At 46.4% G+C, this 24,163-nt stretch overlaps 1 long non-coding RNA gene across 1 annotated transcript; it reads right to left on the bottom strand.

The window, feature by feature from the left end:
* Window positions 1-11,481: 11,481 nt before the first annotated feature.
* LOC147991329 (uncharacterized) lies at window positions 11,482-14,109 on the bottom strand. Its single transcript, XR_015613695.1, has 4 exons — window positions 13,820-14,109; window positions 13,549-13,737; window positions 12,241-12,346; window positions 11,482-11,716 (listed from the first exon to the last, which is right to left on the bottom strand). It is a non-coding gene; the product is annotated as an uncharacterized LOC147991329 (long non-coding RNA).
* Between the last annotated feature and the right edge of the window lie 10,054 nt (window positions 14,110-24,163).

Raw genomic sequence — 24,163 nt, 5'->3', positions numbered from 1 at the left:
TCCCCCTTGTGTACGGCGTTGAGCTTGCCGGACTGCTTGAAGACCCAACATTCTCTGTGGGTATGATTGGCTGGTTTGCCAGGGGTGCTATGGACCTGACATATTTGGTCCAGAATTTTATTTAGGCTGGACAGTTCGTCTCTGGCGCCTTTAGAGGGCGGCTTCTGACCTGGCCGAGAGCTTTTGAATCTGGCGTTTACTGTCGTGCTCTTCGTGTTGTCTCTTTTGTTCCGGCGTTTGTTATTGCTGTTGCGCCGTGGTTTCCCGTTTTCATCTTTAACTTCAGATGTATTGGGGTCGCTGGTGCTGCATCGGGCTAGCCAGCTGTCCTCACCCGCGCAAAAGCGGGTCATGAGGCTTGTTAATGCTGCCATTGTTCTCGGTTTTTCTTGGCCGAGGTGTCGGGCAAGCCATTCGTCACGGACGCAGAGCTTAAAAGCTGCCAAGGCTTCGGCGTCCGGACAGTCGACAATTTGGTTCTTTTTAGTAAGAAACCTATTCCAAAGCTTTCGGGCTGACTCTCCGGGCTGTTGAGTTATATGACTCAAATCATCCGCGTCCGGAGGTCGGACATAAGTCCCTTGAAAGTTTGCCCGAAAAGTGTCTTCGAGCTCTGCCCAGCTTCCAATGGAGTTTTCGGGGAGGCCTTTGAGCCAGTGACGGGCTGGCCCTTTGAGTTTGAGTGGTAAGTACTTGATGGTGTGGAGATCATCTCCTCGAGCCATATGGATGTGGAGGATATAGTCCTCGATCCAGACCCTAGGGTCTGTTGTTCCGTCGTATGCCTTTATGTTTACAGGTTTGAATCCCTCTGGAAATTCATGATCCAGCACCTCATCGGTGAAACATAGGGGGTGTGCGGCACCCCTGTATCTGGGTGTACCGCGTTGTTCGGATGTTATATCGTATGCTGGGGGCGTGCATGCGTGGCCCATAGATGGATCTGGTTGCGCTGTCCTTTTGATGCAAGCCCCCACGTGAATCGCGTATTGTCTTGTGAGTGGCATTGTTTGCCGCTCTATGTTGGCCGTGAGGTCGTCTATCCGTCTAGGTAGCTGTTTTGATTTTTGGTTGTGAGGGGTCTAAGGCCTCCTCATCGAATTCAGGTAGCAACTTCCGCTTTGGGTAGCTCTTGGTGGGGCGGTTGTCGCCGTACTTCGCTGCTGTGTTGAGTACTTTACTCCATCTGATTTGGAGTGTGTCCTGCGTAGCCTTGAGCCTTTGCTTCTGCTTTTTTAGACTCCTCACAGTGGCAACAAGCCTTTGACGGGCATTCTGCTGCTCCGGGCGTCTGTCCGGCGTTGTGTAGTCCGGACTATTATCTTTGACAGAATTGGTTTGTTCGGTTTGATTCTCCGTATTGCCGTGGTCCGGCAGTGGTTCGCCCTGCTCCAACGCTAGGTCTGTGTTATCTTTATTTCTGGCGAGGCGTGATTTGGGGCGGCGCTTGTGCCGCCGTTTTGACTACTTCTCGAGGGAATAAGCCTTCGGTGCGTCCTTCCGTTCCTCGTCGTCTTCTTTTGGTGTATCCACCATGTATACATCGTGTGATGAAGTGGACGTCCAGCGCCCTGTGGGTGGTGGTTCCTCTTCGCCTCCCGCATCGTTGTCCATACCGTCGATGTCTTCGGAGTCGAAGTCGAGCATGTCGGTTGAATCATCGACAGTGGCTATTAAGTGGGTGGTGGGTGGGCGTCGAATTTCTTCGTCGTCCACATCCCAATCCCGTTGGCCATGATGCGGCCAGGGCTCTCCTGACAAAGAGAGAGACCTTAGTGAATTCAGAATGTCGCCGAAGGGCGAGTGCTGAAAGGTATCCGCGGTGGTGAATTCCATGATCGGCGCCCAATCGGATTCGATTGGCAGGGGCGCGGATGGTTTGGTTTCCAGAAGAGAGTCCGACACCTTGGAGTCATGGGCTGCACGGAGATTTGTGCTGGTGTTCGGCTCGATCGTCGTTGAGACTGCAACCCCTGAGGCGGTGTCTAACCACCCGTCCTCGATTGGCGCAGTTGGCTCCGAACTAAGGGTCGGAGCTGATGCGGGCGCGGCTTCTGGGGTACTGTTCGGTGGCAGAGCTAGGTCATACCCATCACGACAGTGCGGCGTGCCCGGCTGTGGATCGAATCCGTCGAATATCAAGTCCCCACAGATGTTGGCCGTGTAATTCAAACTTCCAAATCTGACCTGATGGCCAGGGGCGTAGCTTTCAATCTACTCCAGATGGCCAAGCGAATTAGCCCGCAGTGCAAAGCCGCCGAATATGAAGATCTGTCCGGGGAGAAAAGTCTCACCCTGGACCGCATCGCTATCGATGATAGTAGGAGCCATCAAGCCTAACGGCGACGACATAGAGGAACTCTCAATGAAAGCACCAATGTCGGTGTCAAAACCGGCGGATCTCGGGTAGGGGGTCCCGAACTGTGCGTCTAGGCCGGATGGTAACAGGAGGCAAGGGACACGAAGTTTTACCCAGGTTCGGGCCCTCTTGATGGAGGTAAAACCCTACGTCCTGCTTGATTAATATTGATGATATGGGTGTTACAAGAGTAGATCTACCACGAGATCAGAGAGGCTAAACCCTAGAAGCTAGCCTATGGTATGATTGTATGTTGTGGTTGTTGTCCTACGGACCAAAACCCTTCAGTTTATATAGACACCGGAGAGGGTTAGGGTTACACAAGGTCGGTTACAAAGGAGGAAATATCCATATACGTATTGCCTAGCTTGCCTTCCATGCCAAGTAGAGTCCCATCCGGACACGAGGCGAAGTCTTCAATCTTGTATCTTCATAGTCTAACAGTCCGGCCAATGGAGATAGTCCGGCTATCCGGAGACCCCCTAATCCAAGACTCCCATAGCGAGAGATAGGGATTGTGATGGGTACTTGGTATGTTGACTTTTTGCGTAGACTCCCCGGCAACGGCGCCAGAAATCCTTCTTGCTACGTCTTCAGCTTGCGTTGGTTTTTCCCAAAGAGGAAGGGATGATGCAGCAGAGTAGCATAAGTATTTCCCTTAGTTTTTGAGAACCAAGGTATCAATCCAGTAGGAGGCCATGCTCAAGTCCCTCGTACCTGCACAAAACGATAGCTACTCGCAACCAACGCGATTAGGGGTTGTTACGAGAGTGAGATCTGATAGATATAATATTTTTGGTATAAAGTAAAAAGTAAAGGCAAAGTAAAAAGCAAGATTAAAGTGATGGAGATTGATATGATGAGAGTAGACCCGGGGGCCATAGGTTTCACTAGTGGCTTCTCTCAAGAGCATAAGTATTCTACGGTGGGTGAACAAATTACTGTTGAGCAATTGACAGAATTGAGCATAGTTATGAGAATATCTAGGCATGATCATGTATATAGGCATCACGTCCGTGACAAGTAGATCGAAACGATTCTACATCTACTACTATTACTCCACTCATCGACCGCTATCCAGCATGCATCTAGAGTATTAAGTTAAAAGCAGAGTAACGCCTTAAGCAAGATGACATGATGTAGAGAGATAAATTCATGCAATATGAAATAAACCCCATCTTGTTATCCTCGATGGCAATGATGCAATACGTGCCTTGCTGCCCCTTCTGTCACTGGGAAAGGACACCACAAGATCGAACCCAAAGCTAAGCACTTCTCCCATGGCAAGAACTACCAATCTAGTTGGCCAAACCAAACGGATAATTCGAAGAGACTTGCAAAGATAACCAATCATACATAAAAGAATTCAGAGAAGATTCAAATATTATTCATAGATAGACTTGATCATAAACCCACAATTCATCGGTCTCAACAAACACACCGCAAAAAGAAGATTACATTGAATAGATCTCCACAAGAGAGGGGGACAACTTTGTATTGAGATTCAAAGAGAGAGAATAAGCCATCTAGCTACTAACTATGGACCCAAAGGTCTGAGGTAAACTACTCACACTTCATCGGAGGGGCTAGGATGATGTAGAAGACCTCCGTGATGACGCCCTCTTCCGGCGGAGCTCCGGAACAGGCCCCAAGATGGGATCTCGTGGATACAAAAAGTTGCAGCGGTGGAATTAGGTTTTTGGCTCCTGTTCTGATCGTTTGGGGGTACGTAGGTATATATAGGAGGAAGGAGTACGTCGGTGGAGCACCGAGGGGCCCACGAGGCAGGGGGCGCGCCCTAGGGGGACGCCCCCCACCCTCGTGACCTCCTCTTTGACTCCTTGGAGTAGGGTCCAAGTCTCCTGGATCACGTTCGGTGAGAAAATCACATTCCCGAAGATTTTATTCCGTTTGGACTCCGTTTGATATTATGTTTCTCCGAAACACTGAAATAGGCAAAAAAAAGCAATTCTGGGCTGGGCCTCCGGTTAATAGGTTAGGCCCAAAAATAATATAAAAGTGGAAAATAAAGCCCAATATAGTCCAAAACAGTAGATAATATAGCATGGAGCAATCAAAAATTATAGATACATTGGATACGTATCACTGGCCACCAAGGTAGGAACCTTGACCTTCTTGAATTTCTTCGGAGGAGGTGAAGAGCAGTCAAAATCTTCCTTGAGACCCATTTTCTTCAGATCTTCTTCACCATACAGATGTGATAGGACAGCCCAGGTGCGACCGAAGACTTCATGGAGGTAGTAATGGTTTTTCTTCACTAAATTATGTGTAGCAGTCATGTTGTGAAGAATAGAACCAAACTGACGCTTAACCCATTTATGATTTCGATCCACCTTCTGGTGAAGACTAAGAAGCGGATCACGGTCAGTCATCACACGTGGAGCTGTGGCTTGAGGAGTAGACTTGGGTGCATTGGCGGCAGAATCATGAGTGGCAGAGTCATCATTGGTGGTGTAAGATGCAGCTTTGCGAAACTGACCATCCAATGGACGAATGCCTTCATCAATGACAACAGGTGTCTTGCCCTTTTCATCAGTTGAAGTAAAAGTCTGCTTGAGGACTTCAATCGGGGGCAGATAGCTGAGGTGATTCTGAAAATCAGCCTTGTAGTTGAGTGAAGACTTTGTTCTGAGGAATCTCATAATCCAAGGAGCATAAGGCTTCAACTCAAATGGAGAGAGTGCAACATTTGCCAAAGTCCTCATGAAGAAATCATAATAATTGATTGGAATGCTATGAATGATGTTGAATAGCAGATTCTTCATGATGCCAACTATTTCCTCATCAGATGAGTCGTGGCCTTTAATTGGACTCATTGTCCTCGTCAAAATGCGATAGACTGTTCTGGGCACATAGAGTAAGTCCTTTACGAGGAATTTGGTCCTTGGGGCTTGACCGGGCTTCAGAGGTTTCATTAGCACTTGCATGTAGTGAGCAGTGAGTTCGGGTTCTTGGTACAGGCAGCGAGCTCCTTCACTGGGTGGACTGATGGGCACGGCGTGAAGCAATTCAGAGGCGGTGCCTTATAATGAGTATTATCGGTCATCTAGTCCAAGACCCAGGTGTTGATGTCTTCAGGATCACCGGTGATGTGCAGTGTCGCATAGAACTGAAGAATGAGCTCTTCATTCCAATCAACAATGTTAGAGCAAAAGCTGAGGAGGCCTGCGTGATGAAGCACACTGATCACAGGAGTGAAACAAGGTAATGATTCCATGTCCACATGAGGAATATGCTCATGGTAGAAGATTTTGTCATTGTTGAAAAGCAGTGAAGAATAGAAATTGGCCTGGCTGGCAGTCCAGAAACACTTCCTCCTAAGACGAGCAGAGTCATAAGGATTGTAGTCGGTGAAGAATACATGCTCGCCAAAGAAGTCATCAGCCTTGAATTTTTGTTTCTTCGAGAAAGGATCCTTTGGCTTGGGGTGAGGAGTGTCACTCAATTGCATCACAACCTCATGGATCTTGATCTCAGGTTCCACAGGCTGAGGAATTTCAGGTACTTCTTCAGTGGCAGCCTGGGACTTCAATTCTTCATTTACATTTTCATCAGCACTAGTGGCTCGAATTTCTTCATGGATGGACGGAGTTGCACGAGGTTCTTCAGATCCAATTTGGACTTCAGTAGTTACTAGGGACTGAGGAATTTATTGAAGAGGTGTGAACAGAGGAGAGTTGGGGTGCTGACATTCCCAAAAGTCATCATTCAGCACTGGCGTGGTGCATCCAATGTCCACGTCAACTTCTTCATCCATTTCTTCAATGCCGGCATCTTCGGCAATGAAATGAGGCATGGGCGATGAGATAATTGGGGTTGAAGGGATTTCATCCACTTCAATTTCTTCATCCAACTGCTCTGACGAAGCAGCAGAAGGATTCTCTTCATCGATTCACTTGGAATCACATATTCTTCATCAAAAGGAACAAGGTCCTTTGATGGCATGGTTGAGATAGGAACAACATCAATTGGGTTGTCAAATGAGCTGGTCAATGGCTTCATCTTCTTCGGGGCTGAAGAATCCGATGAAGTTGATGCCTTCCTTTTCTTCACATTACACGCTCTGCAGCCTTGGTCTTCTTCACATCTGATGCAGATGGAAGGATCGGAGTTGGTGTAGGCGCAGGAGGAGGAGAGGAATTTGGTTGAATTTCTTCAGGCGCAACTGATGCGGTTGCCTTGACGTCTTCACTTTCTTCAGGCACAACACTAGTGGTTGCCCTGGCAATTTCTTCAGTGGATGGAATGCAGTCATCAGCCCTGGAATTAGCATTTTCTTCAGCAGCCTGATTGTCATCAACGGTGCTGGCATTTTCTTCAGTAGGCTGAGCAGATGCATCCTGAGGAGTTTCTAGTTGCGATTGGGCAGCAACAGTGGAGGTGAAGTTGTCAGCGAGTCTCACAAAACGAACCTTGGCTCCCAGCCAATCAGCATGGTATGCGCCAAAGTCATCACTGAGCTTCTTGATCTCAGACTTCATATTGATGAGTTCTTCAGTTGTCATAGAGACATCGTTTTTCTTTAGGAAGCGCTCCTTGTTGTACTGCGCTTTCTTGATCTGCCTGGCCTTTTCAAATTTCCATTTCTCTTCTTGAATGAAGTGAGCCAACATATGACTTTGGCCATGGGTCAACTTGAAATCAGGCATGGGAGTGTTGGGGTCATTGTGCCAGAGATCAATGTAATCAAGGATCAACTTTGGATCCAAAAGCAGAGGCACACTTGTGCCCTTGGCTCTAGCGGCCTTGACCTGCTTGTCCCTGATGATTTCTGCAAGTTCATCATCATCAGCTTCGTCTTCATCGGACGACACTTGAAAAGCGACCTACTTCTTTTGAGGAGTTGGTCGAGAGCCTCGTCCAGCAGTTGCCTTGGTCTTCAACAGAGTGGGACCAGTTGAAGAATGCAGTGGTGCTGAGGAACTAGCATATGCTCCTGAGGCAATAGAGATGCATGTCGTCCTTTGGCACGTGGCAAGATGCACAGGTGCTGAGGATTTAGTCGGAGCAGCTGAGGACTTTGGCGGAGGAGCTGAGGATTTTGGAGTGGGAGCAGCTTGAGGAGTTGGCCGTGAGGGCATTGCTGAGGAACTGGGCCGAGAGGGCATTGAGGGTGAAGCACTTGGCTTGTGAGCAGGCTTCTTTGGCATGGCCTTCTTTGGCTTGCTTGTAGAGGCCTCAGCAGTGGCAGTAGCAGCAGTAGAGTCTTCATTGAATTTCCTCACTGCTTCTCTTGCTTGTCTGGCCAACTTGGCTTGGCGCTTGGCCCATTCATCAGGATAATCCTCACCGCGCTTGAGGCTGGTGGGATCTGCTTCTTGGCCAGGTGCCAATGGAGGTCTTGGGCATGGAGGATTTAGAGCGAATTTCTTCATGTACTTGGGAGTAACATACCTGTACTCCCTCCACTCTCTTGCCCATCTCCTCTCTATTCTTTGAATCTGCACTTTGCGCCCATTCTTGGTTTCCTTTTCATGAGTGGCCTCATCAGGAGTGCAATAGTCCTTGTATATGTCATCAGGGATCTCAAAAGCAGTATTGACCTCAGGCCTCTTTCCTCCCTTCTGTGGCTTCTTTCCATCAACCATTTTCTTCAGATGAGGAATTTGAGCAATGGAATTCTCTGAAGATGTATGCAACTTTTCTTCGAGGAACGCTGCAAATGAGTTAAGTTGATGAGAACCTAGTGGTTCAGCAGCTGACATGAGTACCTGTGAACAGAGTATAGTTGCGAGGAATATGGAGAGGTCATATGCGTTCTCAGAGGTTTTTAAAAAAATCAAGTTTGAGGAATTTGACCAGATGAGTCTTGAAGAATTTCACTAAGCATTCTTTGTCTTAGGTTCCAGAGTTGTATAGATCGAAAATCCACACAATTGAGGAATCTTGAAGAAAAATATAGCTTAGAGAAATGAATCAAGAACAGATGACATGTGAGGTGTTCAGTGTGTGATGAATTTGAAGAATAAACACCTTTGAAGATTTTGTAGTTATCATTTGAATCAAAGAGGGCATTAAAAGTAACTTTTAATTACCCTGGACGAAGAACACGACGAACTGAGAGGTGTAGATGTGAAGTTCATCAGTTCAGATCTTCCATGCCCTAACTTGGCAGAGGAAGACAGCTACGGCGGCAGCGGAGTGAAGAAATCCGCAGCCGGTTTGAGTACGATGGCAACGAGGTCGAGGCAGTGAAGCTATTCCTCACCGGCGATGATGAAGTAGCGGCGGCGCTAGGGTTTGAGAATCTCGAGCTGGAGTGAGGACGAGCGGAGTAAAAGTGAAGTGAGGAAGGGAAGGGATATTTATAGCCACGGTGAGAAAAACTGTTCTCCCGAAGAAATTGGACGAACGTGCCCCTGACCCTTCTCATTGGCTTGACATGTGTCACCCACTTACCGAGAAGTGGAGATCGTGTGAGATCGTGGGTGAATGGACAAGTGTTGTCATGGGATGTGGAACGGTTTGAGCGGCATAGCCGAAAATTTAGATAGGATAAGTTAAAAGTTCCGTTCGCAAATTCTTCAGCTGACAAGGACACAGTGAATATTTTGAACGAGTTTCGAATAGAACGCACATGAAGAATTTGTGAATAGATTGGGTTGAGTATAGCATAGAGGGGGAAGGGTCCGATCACATTCACTTAGGAGAAAAGGCAATATGAAGAATTAGCTATAAGTGAATGCTGTAGAGGACATAAACTCATATATATATAGAATTAGCTATAAGTGAATGCTGTAGAGGACATAAACTCATATATATATATAGCCAATGAAGAAAAACGACGGAGATGGTGAAGACAATGCAAAGTTGAAAAAACAACTGAGGAATTTCAAAGAACTGAGGAAAAACTCAATTGAAGATTTTCAACATTTTGTGGTGGCGTGACCCACCGTATAAGAATGATGATTTCAGACACCGCGTACAATTGTCGTAGGGTTCTGATAATCAAATTCTTCGTTAATTTCTTCACACTTAGAGTGTTAGTCTTCATTGATTGAAGAAAAATGTTTCTTCATGTGTTGCACATCTAAGTCATCAATTTTGCATAAGTGTTAGGATGAGTGTCCTTTTCAAAGAACATTGAAAGATTCTAGGATATTTAGCTCACACCGCAACTTGCTAAATCTCTTCTCATCCAAGGGCTTAGTGAAGATATCGGCTAGCTGTTCTTCAGTCTTCACATGCTCAATAGAGATGTCCCCTTCAACACATGATCACGAAGAAAATGATGACGAATATGAATGTGCTTTGTCTTCGAGTGCTGAACTGGGTTATGAGCAATCTTGATGGCACTCTCATTGTCACAGTAGAGGGGCACATTCTTCATGTTGATGCCGTAGTCCTTGAGAGTTTGCTTCATCCATAGCAGTTGAGCATAGCAAGAACCAACAGCAATGTACTCAGCTTCAGCAGTAGACAGTGATACGCAGTTCTGTTTCTTCGAGGACCAACAGACCAAAGATTGTCCGAGGAAATGGCATGTGCCAGATGTTGACTTGCGATCCACATGATCACCAGCATAGTTAGAGTCTGAAAATCCAATGAGATCAAAAGTCGAGCCCTTGGGGTACCATAATCCAAGTGTTGGTGTGTGAACTAGATATCGAAGAATATGCTTCACATCCTTATGGTGTGATTCCTTCGGTGTAGCTTGAAATTGGGCACACATGCAAACACTAAGCATAATATCTGTCCTAGATGCACATAGGTACAATAAAGAACCAATCATGGAGCGGTATACCTTTTGATCAAAGTCAATACCATTTTCATCAGTGCATAGATGGCCATTTGTGGGCATAGGGATTTTGACTCCTTTGCAATCTTGCATGCCGAATTTCCTCAGTACATCCTTGAGGTATTTCTCCTAAGATATGAATATGCCATTGCGCTATTGACGAATCTGAATACCTAAGAAGAATTTCAACTCTCCCATCATAGACATTTGATATTCTTCACTCATCATATAGGCAAATTCATCAGTATAACGTTGGTCAGTATAGCCAAAGATAATATCATCAACGTATATTTGGCACACAAACAATTCACCATCATAAGATTTTGTGAAAAGAGTTGGGTCAAGTGAACCGGGTTTGAAGCCTTTCTTCATGAGGAATTCCTTCAAAGTATCATACCACGCCCGTGGGGCCTACTTGAGGCCATATAGGGCCTTATTGAGTCTGAAGAGTTTTTCAGGATGCTTTGGATCTTCAAAACCTGGGGGTTGAGCAACATATACTTCTTCCTCAAGCTTACCATTGAGGAATGCACTTTTCACATCCATTTGATATAAAGTGATATCATGATGGTTAGCATAAGCAAGTAATATGCGAATAACTTCAAGTCTAGCAATAGGTGCAAAATTTTCATCGAAATCAATTCCTTCAACTTGTGTGTAGCCTTGAGCTACAAGTCGTGCCTTATTCCTCACCACAAGGCCATTTTCATCTTGCTTGTTGTGGTAGATCCACTTTGTGCCGATGATATTGTGCTTGCGAGGATCTATACGTTTGACCAGTTCCCAGACGTTGTTGAGCTCGAATTGATGTAATTCCTCTTTGCATAGCTTGAATCCACTCAGGCTCTAGAAATGCTTCATCTACCTTAGTGGGATCTGTGATACACTACAAGAAATTTGTTAATACGTGACGGTGACAGTCCGTCATGGACTAGGAGAAAACTGTCATGGGTGCCCACCCATGACGGAGTCAATGTCCGTCATGTACATCGCGTCATAATTTGGCATCATGCTGACCATGACGGATTTTCACCGTCATGGATTTGCCCCAGGCCCGCCCAAGGCCCAAATCATTGTGACGGAACAGTCCGTCATGGATTGACGCCACGTAGAATTTCCAATTAACCAACTACAATGACATGGCTGCCTACGTGGACACTATTTTCTGTCACAGAAATCGTCACGGATTTTGGGGCAATTTAAATTTAGTTCTCCCATTAGCCTATTTCATTCGGCCCAATTTTCAACAACTACATTTTTAAGCACAATGTGTTCCACAAATTATAATGCAAACTATGGCCCAAGACAAAGTATTTCCAAAGTTTCATACATACATATATGAATCAATATGCAATCATCCACAGGTATTTACAATATAGAAGTTTACAAAATTCCCAGGAAATGATAATTTTACAATATAGGTTAACAAAATATTACTCAACAAAGTTAGGAAATAGTACAATCTAGCTCACACAAAGAGAACATTTAAACTATTGAAGTTATTATTCATCTTGTCGTCGGCCCTCCTGATGGAAACTATGCATCATGTCATGCTGATTCTTATTGGCAGCACCAAGTAGCCCACTATGCAATCATACCTAGCATATTTACAAGACCATTAGATATGTTAGATATAAATAGATAGAAGAGAATTGCAACAAATGTAAAAAACTGAATCACGTCTTATCCAAAATTCTAGTAGTTGCTTAACTAACTAGCAGATCTCACAAAATCTACACTGCTAGTGCTCGCGCGGTGAGAAAAGAAAAGAAAATAGCCAGCAGTAAGAAGTGTTGTGCTCATGAAGTAACTCAACCAAACATTTTTCAAGAGCTGGATTCCAAATTATCTTCTTCAGTGACACAGGGACATCTCAATAATCATTTAATGTAAGTAAAAGACCAAAAGCATGGACTGAGTTTTTGGTTGGAAGAACAAGCATGAATTATGTGTATTTTCAGTCAAGTTTACTTCCAGCAAACATCATAATTCACAAATGCAAATTGAGCAAGTGCCATAGCAGAACATAAGGGAAAATAGATGTTTGAGTAAAGTGTGTGAATATTCAGTGCATTGTCCAAACTTCATAGACATTCAAGAATGGCATTCTTGGCGAGCTCACCGGGGATGATGAGGCGGACGGAGGACATGGGAGGTGGCAGCGATGGCACTTTTTCTCAATACATGCAATAAAACTGCAGATAAGAACGAGCATGTACCAACAGAATCTGCAGATACAAGTTTTTCTTCATTTAGATATAAAATGGTATGAGTTTCTCAATTCTAAAAGCTGGCAGGATAAATGCTGTAGGCAATTACTATTCAAAAAATCAGACAACATACATCGAATTTCTGAATTACAAGTGTACAACTACAAAGCAAACAATCTTACTCTTAGTCATTTGATTGAGATTAATGAATTGACTTGAGAACAAAACACTAAAAAAACATGTCGCTCTATTAATACAGTAGCAAAAATCGTGTCTCGAAGAGCTATTTAACAGAACATATATACTCCGTGCTTACACACAGAGGGACACCAATACATGGAAGAAATATAATTAAGCAAGGCGGACAACACAAAACAACTATTTACAACAGCCTACCAACTAGGAGCAGTAAAGGTCAGGCACATACTTAACAGATAAAGAACAGGAGCATCATATACAGCAGATTATTGCAACAGACACATAATGAAAGAACTTGCAGTTCATATTTAAGCGGGACAGTTGCAATAAATCGTGTAAGCAAACTTCATGCTTAAGAAAGAAAGTAGCAATACTCTGTCCCCAAAATAGATGGCAGATTATGTACAGAAATATGAACATAAATAATGTCAAACCAACATCAATATATCCACCACTAGATATACTTTCATAATATATTTATTGAACACTGTAGTTGTTGATATTTTCTCCTACATATTTGGTCAAACTTAGAAAGAAATGACTTCTTGACTGAATTTATACACCATGTATTTGGGGACAGAGGGATTATGTCTTAAGGTTGTGCCTACTAGAGACAAGACCACAATTAACACAGTATATTACAAATTTACACAGTTGGATACAAATACAGTGCGCACAAATTAAAATTCAGCAAGGTGCATAACCCAGAACAACTATTTACAACAAACCTACCAACTATTGATCAGTAAAGGAGGACAACTGCAATATATAATCATATGAAACAAACAAGTCGACGTTGCAGCATGCATGCTTTGATTTATGTAAGCAATAAAAAACCTAGTGCAACAGATTTATGTTTTGTTGTTGTACAGTATATGTCCATAGTATCTCAAAGAGAAAAGGAGAAAATATCATAGATCTTCATCACAGAAATGCATTACCTATCTTGTTTGGAACCAGTGCATGGATGTAGAACGAAAAACGTTATGGGACAGAGGGTATGGAGAGAAGGAAAGCCTCACCAGACATCGCCCTCCTTCTGCCTGGCACCCTAGAGAAGACCTCCTAGAAGACGCGGAGCTCCATGAGCGACCTGTCGAAGGCACTCGCACCGGTGCCGCCGTCGTATCTACCCTGCCGTCCACATCCTCGCCGAAGATGAAGCGGATGGCGCCGTTCTCCCAGAAGCCCAGCGCGTCCTTCGCGTCCATCTGAGGAGGGAGAAGCGAATCTGAGCGGGAAATCCGGGGGCGAGAGGAAGAAGAGGATGCGGGAGAGCAGATCCATCGGTACCTGAGCGAATGCGGGAATCCCTACGCGTCGAGGGCGGGTGAAGGCGGGAGGCGGCCTGGGTGGAGGTGAATCGGGCGGAGGAGCGAATCCGCCGGTTTGGTCTTCTGCCACGGCATGGTGGGGCGAGATCCGAGTGCCGCTGCTGGGGTGAGGAAGGGCACACCGGTGTGTAGGCGGCCGGCGGCAGGGGCGGGCTCCTCTACTGCTCGCCGACGGAGAGTTGTGGGAGGAGGGAGGCGAGGTAGTAGGTGGCGGCGATTGGGAGTTAGGAGGGGGCTGCGGACGGGGGAGAGAAGAGGGGCCGAGGACGAGGGTTAGGGTTAGCATCTTATATGGGTAAAGATTAGATGGGCTTTAGCGGGCTTGGGCGGGCATGGCGGGCTATACCACACCATCCATGACAGTTTTGAAAACGTCAATAGAAATCCGTTATGGATTAACAAATTTCTTGTAGTGATAGAGACAAAAGCAAAGTGCCCACAAAAGTTAGATAAATGTGAAGCTCTTGAGCGTGTGAGAGGACCTGGAATGTTGATGTCGCTGATAATTTTCTCAAACTGAACTTCATTTGCAACGCGAGGATGAGTGGGTTGACGTTGCAGAATTTGATCAGCATTTTCTTCAGCACCATTTTCCTTAGGTGCATCAGCATGACATTCTTCATGTTCTGGAATGACTTCTTCAGCGGATTCTTCAGTAGGAATGACATCCTTAGTAGCCTTGAACTTACTAGATTCCTCAAGAGGTATTTCATCTGTCACAGGAGGTAGGTGCTCTCTTTGCGAGCCATTAGTCTCATCGAACCGCACATCTACGGTTTCAACAACCTTGTGATGGCAGGTGTTGAAGACTCTGTAGGTGTGCGAGTCCTTACCATAACCGAGCATAAAACCTTCATGTGCTTTCAGTGCAAATTTAGAACTGTGATGGGGATCTCTAATCCAACATTTAGCACCGAAGACTTTGAAATAACTCATATTGGGTTTCTTGTCAGTGAGAAGTTCATATGTTGTCTTCTTGAAGAATTTGTGAAGATATACCCTGTTGATGATGTGGCACGCAGTATCAATTGCCTCAGGCCAGAAGCGAGGAGGCGTCTTGTACTCATCAAGCATAGTGCGGGCCATCTCAACAAGAGTCATGTTCTTGCGCTCCACAACGCCATTTTGCTGAGGAGTATAAGGAGCAGATAACTCATGAGTAATACCAAGTTCATCAAGATAGTCATCAAGACCAGTGTTCTTGAACTCAGTTCCATTATCACTCCTGATGTGCTTGATCTTCACACCAAAGTTAGTTGAAGCCCTCAAGGAAAATCATTTGAAGACTTCCTGAACTTCAATTTTGTAAGTGATAATATGGACCCATGTATATCGAGAGTAATCATCAACAATGACAAGGCCATATCAAGATGCAGCATTGGTAAATGTGGCATAGTGAGTAGGGCCAAAGAGATCCATGTGAAGCAATTCAAATGGTCGAGTAGTAGTCATGATAGTCTTTGTTGGATGCTTGGCCTTGGTCATCTTTCCATCTTCACAGGCTCCGCATAAGTGATCCTTGAGGAATTTGACATTTTCAATGCCAATGACATGCTTCTTGTTCGCAAGCGTGTGCAGATTCCTCATGCCAGCATGACCAAGTCGTCAATGCCATAGCCAGCCTTCTAAAGCTTTTGCAAGAAGACATGTAGCAGGTTGTGGTCCTGTAGAGAAATCAACAATATACAAATCTCCTCTCCTAAAGCCTTTGAAGACTTTGGAATTGTCAGCTTCCATGATCACAACACAATGATACTTGCCAAAGACAACAACCATATCAAGATCACAAAGCATTGAGACAGACATGAGGTTGAACCCTAAGGACTCGACAAGCATGACTTTGTCCATGTGTCGATCCTTTGAGATTGCAACCTTACCTAGACCCAATACCTTGCTTTTGCCTTTGTCAGCATAGGTGATATGCTTCAGATGTGATGGAGATAAAGCAGTGTCCATCAATAAGCTCATGTCACTAGTCATGTGATTTGTACATCCACTATCGAGGACCCACTCAATGGCTTTCGGTTGATCATCTTGCAGATGAATTAGTGCAACTTATGAACTCATATACTTCACCAATGAAGAATATGGTATCAATTTCATCAGATCAATTTCATCAAGCAATAATACAGGTAAAGCAGAATGAGGACGTGAGAAATGAAAATTCATTTCTTCATGATTAGCTTACGTCCTTTCAAGCATATTTAGGTCTCCAGCAAATTCTTCAGACGATTAAGTTCGTCTGGAGACCTGACCCTGCATAAGAGATTAGTTCTTTTTCTTCACCACCCACATCTGAAGGGGTGGCAAAGAGTTCATCATTCTGCGAGCTCCATAAGAGAAAGGTTTCATGGACGCCAATCCACTTCGTTTCACATAAGAGGGGTTAGGATAAGCATAAGAGTAAGCAGAGAAATTCTTCGAGGACTTATGGACATAATGATTTGAAGAATAATGCACATATCCATGATTCTTAGATCTTCCCTGCGAAACAGACGGGTTAGCACAATGATGTTCATATGAGGACTTTGATCCTTTTGAGGAATATGATCCATGTGAGGAGTTTGGTCCGTATGAGGACTTGGATCCATATGAAGAATTTGATCTGGGGTTCCTATTCTTCACAGGTGGTGTCATGATGACATTCACCTGAAGATTTTCAAGGCATCTTTTGGGAACCCAGATTTTCTTCATAGGAGGACCGTTCGTGCAGTTAGTGCCAACATATCTAGCAAATACTTCACCATTCTGATTTTTGAACAGTTTATAGTTGGAGTCAATTGACTCATCAGAAGAATATGAAGATTCACATGTAAAGCCAGATAAAGTAGACGGATCCACTGAAGGTCCCTTTGCAGCAACCCATGAGGTTTTGAGGTACTGCTCAGGTTTCCGGTAGGTCCCATCAGCATTGATTTTCCTCTCAAAGGCAATATCCTCTTTCCTAGGGTTCCTGTTGAGGATCTTCTTTTTAAGCACGTCGCAAAGAGCCTGATGCCCTTTGAGGCTTTTGTACATGCCTATCATATACAATTCCTTTAGCCCTGCATCATCAGTGATACTATGTCACGCCCTCAATGCGGCTATAGCTCCCACGTGTCGAGGCACGACTTAGAGACATAACCGCATTGAAAGCAATGTCGCAAGTTAGGCAATCATCATAACATCCCATGTAATATAAGTAATAAAAGGGGAGATACATAGTTGGCTTACACTCGCCACGTCACATCAAAGTACATAAATAACATACATCATCCAAACACTCATGGCCCGACTACGGCACCAAAATAGAAGAAAACCCAACATGCGACACGGTCCCGATCAACCCCAACTAGGCACCACTACTGATCATCAGGAAAAGAGACATAGTAACGCTGAGAGTCCTCGTCGAACTCCCACTTCAGCTCGTACGCGTCACCTGGAGCGGAATCACCTGGACCTGCATCTGGTATAGTAGGAATCTATGAGCCACAGGGGCTCAGCAATCTCGCACCCTCGCGATCAATACTATTTAAGCTTATAGGAAGGGTAAGGCAAATATATGTGGAGCTGCAGCAAGAGACTAGCATATATGGTAGCTATCTTATTCGCAAAAGAGAGCGAGAAGAGGAGGCAAAACGCGAGCGTGAAAACTAGAGGAACAACCTGCGCAAGCATTACTCCAACACCGTGTCCACTTCCCGGACTCCGCCGAGAAGAGGCCATCACGGTAACACACTCGGTTGATTCATTTTAATTTAATTAAGGTTCAAGTTATCTACAACCGGACATTAACAAATTCCCATCTGCCCATAACCGCGGGCACGGCTTTCAAAAGTTAAAATCCCTGCAGGTGAGTCCCAACTAAGCCCATGACAAGCTCTCACGGTCAACGAAGGAATAGACCTCCTCCCAAGACGTTCCGATCAGACTCGGTATCTCGGTAACTCAAGACACTTCGACAGGTTAAAACAAGACCAGCAACACCGCCCGAATGTGCCGACAAATCCCGATAGGAGCTGCACATATCTCTTTCTCAGGGCACACTCAGATGAGCAATCCGTACAACTAAAACCAAACCTTGAGTTTCCCCGAGGGGGCGCTGCACAGGGCTCTAGTTCGGACCAACACTCAGAGGAGCACTGGCCCGGGGGGGTTTAAAATAAGATGACCCTCGGGCTCCGGAAACCTAAGGGAAAAAGAGGCTAGGTGGAAAATGGTAAAACCAAGGTTGGGCATTGCTGGAAAAGCTTTAATCGAGGCGAACTATCAAGGGGTTCCCATTATAACCCAACCGCGTAAGGAACGCAAAAATCTGGGAACATAACACCGATATGACGGAAACTAGGGCGGCAAGAGTGGAACAAAACACTAGGCGAGAGGCCGAGCCTTCCACCCTTTACCAAGTATATAGATGCATTAAGATAACATAGCAATATAATGATATCCCAACAAGTAAATAAATGTTCCAACAAGGAACGGCCTCCAATCTTCACCTGCAACTAGCAACGCTATAAGAGGGGCTGAGCAAAGCGGTAACATAGCCAATCAATGGTTTGCTAGGACATGGTGGGTTAGAGGTTTGACATGGCTATTGGGAGGCTGACAAGCAAAAGGTAGGCATCGTAGCATTGGCATAGAAAAAGAGCGAGCAAACTAGCATAGCAAAGATAGTAGTGATTTCGAGGGTATGATCATCTTGCCTGCAAAGCTGTCAGAGTTGACTGGATCCTCAAAAGCAAACTCAACGGGCTCCTCGTTAGCTAACTCGTCTCCCGGCTCTACCCAAACAAGACAACCAAGCAACAAGGATACAATCAACCACGTGCAAGCTCAAACAATAAGATGCAATGATGGTATGCTATGCGGGATGCGATGCGGGGTGCAAAATGCAAGATATGACAGAAAATGCATGAACCTGGTCTCAACTTGGAAAACCAAGTGTGCCACTGGAAAGATGGGATGAAATCGCTTGAAAACGATATAAAGAACGCCGGAATCGGAGTTACGGTTTGGAAATGGCAAGCGATTCAAATATGACACCGGTCTGCGATTTACAGCAAGTAGGCATCTCAATGCAACGAAATGAACATGCTACAGCACCCAAACATGACAACAAAATACATGGCAGGGATGCACACAAGATGCTTATCAAAAGTCTAGCACTGAGCTACGGCCAATTCATCCATTAGGAGGTTCAAACAAGCATGGCAAAAACGCAAACGGAAAACAGATCTCAGACTTAGTGAAATTAACACTTGTCTGGAATTTCAGATCATATAGCCCTCTTCGGAGCAACAAAACTACATGCTACAGGACTTGAACATGACAAAGCAAAGCATGGCATGGAGCTACTCAAAGAGCTTAACAAAAGTCCCTTAGTGACCTTGAGCCAAAAGGGAACACAAAATATACTAATAAGCACACGAACATAGCAAAAACATAATCAGTTTTCAGAGTTAGTGAAAACTGGGACATGCTGAAACATAACTCACGAAGGCATGTTTACGAGCTCGATGCACTCACCACGGTGCAAGTCATGGCAAGACAAGTATACATCCCTTAAGAAGCCACAAAATACAAGCTAGAAATGGCAATAAAAATGGCATAGCATGCACGGATCAATTACAATAGCATCTGCAAAATCGCAAACAAGTTGACGATCTGCCCAGATTCACAATGAAGCAAAAGTAGAGCTCGATTGACTCAAGCTAGTTTGCTCCATAATTGCAAACAAAGGCATGGATAGATAGAGCACTACAATATTAACAAAACTCCTTTACTGATCATCCTCAAAAGAGGCACGGATCACTAGGAAACAGCACGAACATAAGGCATCATGAACTAAACAATCCCAGGACTTAGTGAAATCTCTAAGTCCCTGAAAACAGATTTACCGGGTGCCTCACTTTGCAAGCTTGCACAATTCACCACACACATCACAAAAATGCATGGGTTGCACCTCTGGAAAGATAAAAAAATTCTTAACAAAACATATGTAGGAATCACAGGCATATCATGCACACAATAATCATGGCAAAAATGACAAAAGTCTAAGATGAACTAGCAGATCTGACAATTAACTCACGAAGCCTCCTTCTAACAGCATTTCGGGCATCAACATGAGCTCAAATGAAAATGATGCAATGGAATGAAATGATGTACTCTCTGAGACGAACATTTTGATATGCTATATGCCCAAATCGGAGCTACAGATGAGGAGATATCACAGGTCAAAGTTTGCATAAAAATTAGGGTTCCGGGGAGAAAAAGTCAACCGAGGGGATTTTCCAGATCCAGATCCAGCGCGGTTCCCGATGCACTCCCCGGAGTCTCGCCAGAGTCCGGCCGGAGTAGGGCGTGGAGGAGGCGGCTGAGCTCTCCGAAGCCGGATCCGGCCACGGGAACACGGGGCGGCGAGGTGGGACGAGACGACGGCGGTGGACGGAGGCGAGCGGCGCTCCTCTCCGGCGAGGTCGCGCGGCGACCGGAGCAGGCGCGGCGGAGGGCGGCGCGGTACGGCGGCGTCGGGCGCGAGGGAGGCATGGAGTCGGGCGGCGGCGGATCGATGTGGGCCGCGGGGGCCTGAGGCGGGCCGGCCGGGCCTCGGGCGGCGCGGCGAACTGGGGACCCGCCCGGGACATGTGGCGCGCCCTGGTTCGTCACGGGCGGCGGCGACTTGTCCGGCCAGCACGGACGTGTCCGGCGCGGCGCGGAGATCTTTTTTTTTAGGGTTGGACGGGGAGAGATCCGGATTTGGAATGGGGGGTGTTTAAATAGGCATAGAGGGAGCTAGGAGAGTCCAAATGAGGTGCGGTTTTCGGCCACGCAATCGTGATCGAACGCTCTAGGTGATGGAGCAGAGTTTGGTGGGTTTTGGGCCAAATTGGAGGGGTGTTGGGCTGCAACACACACGAGGCCTTTTCGGTCCCTCGGTTAACCATTAGAGTATCAAACGAAGTCCAAATGATACGAAACTTGACAGGCGGTCTACCGGTAGTAAACCAAGGCCGCATGGCAAGTCTCGGTCCAATCCAGAAATGTTTAAACCCCACACACGTAAGAAAGCTAGAAATGACCACCGGAGGAGAATGAAGTGCCGGAATGCAAAACGGACAACGGGGAAAATGCTCGAATGCATGAGATGAACACGTATGCAAATGCAATGCACATGATGACATGATATGAGATGCATGACAACGAGAACAACACACGGAGACAAAGACCCGAACCCGAGAAATAAATATAACTTAACGCCGGAAACGGCAAGAGTTGGAGTACAAATTGGGAAAGTTATATCCGGGGCGTTACATACTAGCAATGTCCTCAGATGAGGAATTAGTGATAGCAGAGGCAGTTGAAGAATTTGCAGCAATGGAAGTATTTGAGCATTCAGGTGAAGAATTAGCAGTTTCACGTTCAATGCACTTCAAACATGGAGGAACAAATTCATCCTGAGTAGCGTTGATCTGTTGAGCAAGTAATGAATCATGCTCCTTCCGAAGATCTTCATAACTTACTCTTAACTGCTCAAGATCTTGCTTTCTTTGAAGAAATTCATAAGAAAGCTTCTCATGATCAGATAGGAGAGTGTTATGATGAGCTTGAAGATTTTCAAACTTGGACTGAAGTCTCTGAAGATTTTCAGTCAAGATTTTAGTGCGATCCATTTCCTCGCCCAACATATCATCGCTTTTATCTAGCATATTTTGAACCTTTTGAAGAGCCTTTTGCAGTTTCACAGCAATCTTAGCAAGTTTAGAATAGCTGGGTTTGTGGTTTTCATCAGATTCATCCTCACTAGATTCAGAGGAGGGATATTTGAGTACCTTTGAGCCTTTTGCCATGAAGCAATAGGTGGGAGCGTAGTCCTCATCGCCGTCATCAGTAGTGTTGGGGAGGTCCTTTTCTTCAGAGTTGAAGATGGATGATACGTCTCCGTCGTATCTATAATTTTTGATTGTTCCATGCCAATATTCTACAACTTTCATATACTTTTGGCAACTTTTTATACTATTATTGGGACTAACATATTGATCCAGTGCCCAGTGCCAGTTCCTATTTGTTGCATGTTTTATGTTTCGCAGAATATCCATATCAAACAGAATCCAAATGGGATAAAAATGGACGGAGCTTATTTTTGGAATATTTGGCAAATTCCGGAAGAAAAATCCACGTGAGACGGTGCCCGAGGTGGCCACAAGGCAGGGGGGCGTGCCTGCCCCCCTGGGCGCGCCCCTGACCCTCGTGGGCCACCCGTAAGGCGGTTAATGCCCTTCTTCGGCCGCAAGAAAGCTATTTTTTCGTAAAAAAATCACGGAGAAGGTTTCAGTCTAATCGGAGATACGGATCTCCATACATATATACGAAACGGTGAAAGGGCAGTAGACCAGAACGCAGAAACAGAGAGAGACAGAGAGAGAGATCCAATCTCGGAGGGGATCTCGCCCCTCCCATGCCATGGAGGCCAAGGACTAGAGGGGAAACCCTTCTCCCATCTAGGGAGGAGGACAAGGAAGAAGAAGACGAAGGGTCCCCCTCTCCCCTTCTCTTCCGGTGGTGCCGGAACGCTGCCATGGCCATCATCATCATCACCACTGTGACGCCCCGAGACCGTTGCGCCAGGTGTCTTCCAGTTATTCACCGTCATTGCCATGTCTTTCGCTTGCGTGTTCATCTTGTCATGTCATCATGTGCATTACATCATCATGTTTTCAAAACTTGCATTCGTCCGGGTTTCCCAGTTCTGTCTGTTGCCTGTTCTGAGCCCAGACACACTTGCACGCTCCCGCGGCATGTCCGAAATAGTATTTTATAAGTGGCCGGAAAATGTTCTTGGAATGGGTTGAAAGTTGGCATGCGGTGTTGTTATGTTGTTAGTAGGTCGCCTGCCAAGTTTCATCGCATTCAGAATTCGTTTGACGCTCCAACGGATAACTATAGCGGCAATAGTTGTCGGTCTATCGTCGGACGTTTTTGGTCTCCGGAACCTGTTGCCGGGTTTTCCCTCTCTTTCCTCCCTAGACCATCTACACAGTCCACTGCCTACCGCCAAGCCCAACCTAACCTCTCTCGTCAGCCCGCGGCCCTCCTCGGGCGCGCGTCCGAAACTGTCCCGAACCTGACCCGGATAGTCGTCACCGTTGGGTCCGGATCATCCCCAAACATCTACAAAACATCTTCGGTCTCGTATTTGGACTCCCTAGCCTATTCATTCTCGTTCATCGGATTTTGATCGGATGATCCAAACTCCCCTCTTTATCACATATATAGTCCAACCCTAACCCCTACTTGTCCCATCCATCCTCCTAGCCGCCGCCACCTCCTAGACCTATCAGGATCTCACCCCAGCTTCTCCCTCCCTCATTTCTTCCACCAATCCAACCGCATCTACACAAATCAAATCTTGTCTTCCTTGATTTCTGTGCCAACCCAATCACCCACAGCCTCGCTCGATCCAGATCGAGGGAATCATGGCTCCGACCACCTCCCTCGATTTGCGCCACCGCCCAACCACTCCCTCCAACCAATGCCTACCTCCTCGTCCCCATGCCGCAGCAGCGGAGCAGGAGCCCTCGCGCCCGAGCCTCACCGACTCTGCAGGCCGCGCCCTCCGGCGACCCCGCCGCCGGCGGCCACGACCAGGACCGGCCTCGTCCCGCTCCTCTCCTCCTCCTGTTTTTCCCTCTATCTCTCTCTCACGGTGGTCCTCTCTCTCTCCTTCCCAGGAACGAGCAGGAGCTCGCCCAAGCTCCATGGCACCACCGCCGTCGTCCTGCTTCGTCCGGCAACCTCCAAGCAGCGCCACCCACCGGATCTACTCGAGCTCGCCTCACCCCTACGCCTAAGTCCCGCGTCGCCAAGCCGCCTCCCTTCCCTCGAGTCCATCCAGCTCCGCCATCCACCATGGGCGTGGAGCTCGTCGGCGTCGTCCTCGTTGCCATCCCAGCCCCGTCGCCGTTTGCCTCATCGTCACCGGCTCCAGCCACTTCTCCGGCAACCTCCATCTCGGAGTTGCTGCCTCTGCCCGAGCTTCCTCGCCATGCTCTGGCGTCCTCCGCCCGAGGACCAACGCTGTTGTATCCTCCATGGCGCTGGGCCTCTTGCAGCTTCTTCGGGCTTCGTCCGCGGCCTCACGCACGCCACCGTCCAGGAACCCCAGTGCTGCCCCGCTTTACCTCACCGTACCAGAAGAAACGAGCTCCAGGGACGCACGTCTCCGTGCATCACCGGCCGCCGCTGGGAGCCTTACCTCGTGCCGCCCGGGTTCTGCATCCCCTGCCGGACCTCCCCTGCTTTGCCTTGGTCCGCCGTCGCTGCCCTT

Source organism: Triticum urartu, chromosome 1A (genome assembly GCF_056163025.1).
Source record: "Triticum urartu cultivar PI428250 chromosome 1A, HENAU_Tu73, whole genome shotgun sequence".
NCBI lineage: Eukaryota > Viridiplantae > Streptophyta > Magnoliopsida > Poales > Poaceae > Triticum > Triticum urartu.
Note: the sequence above shows the minus strand (reverse complement) of the source record. Positions and strands in the feature narration are given on the sequence as shown.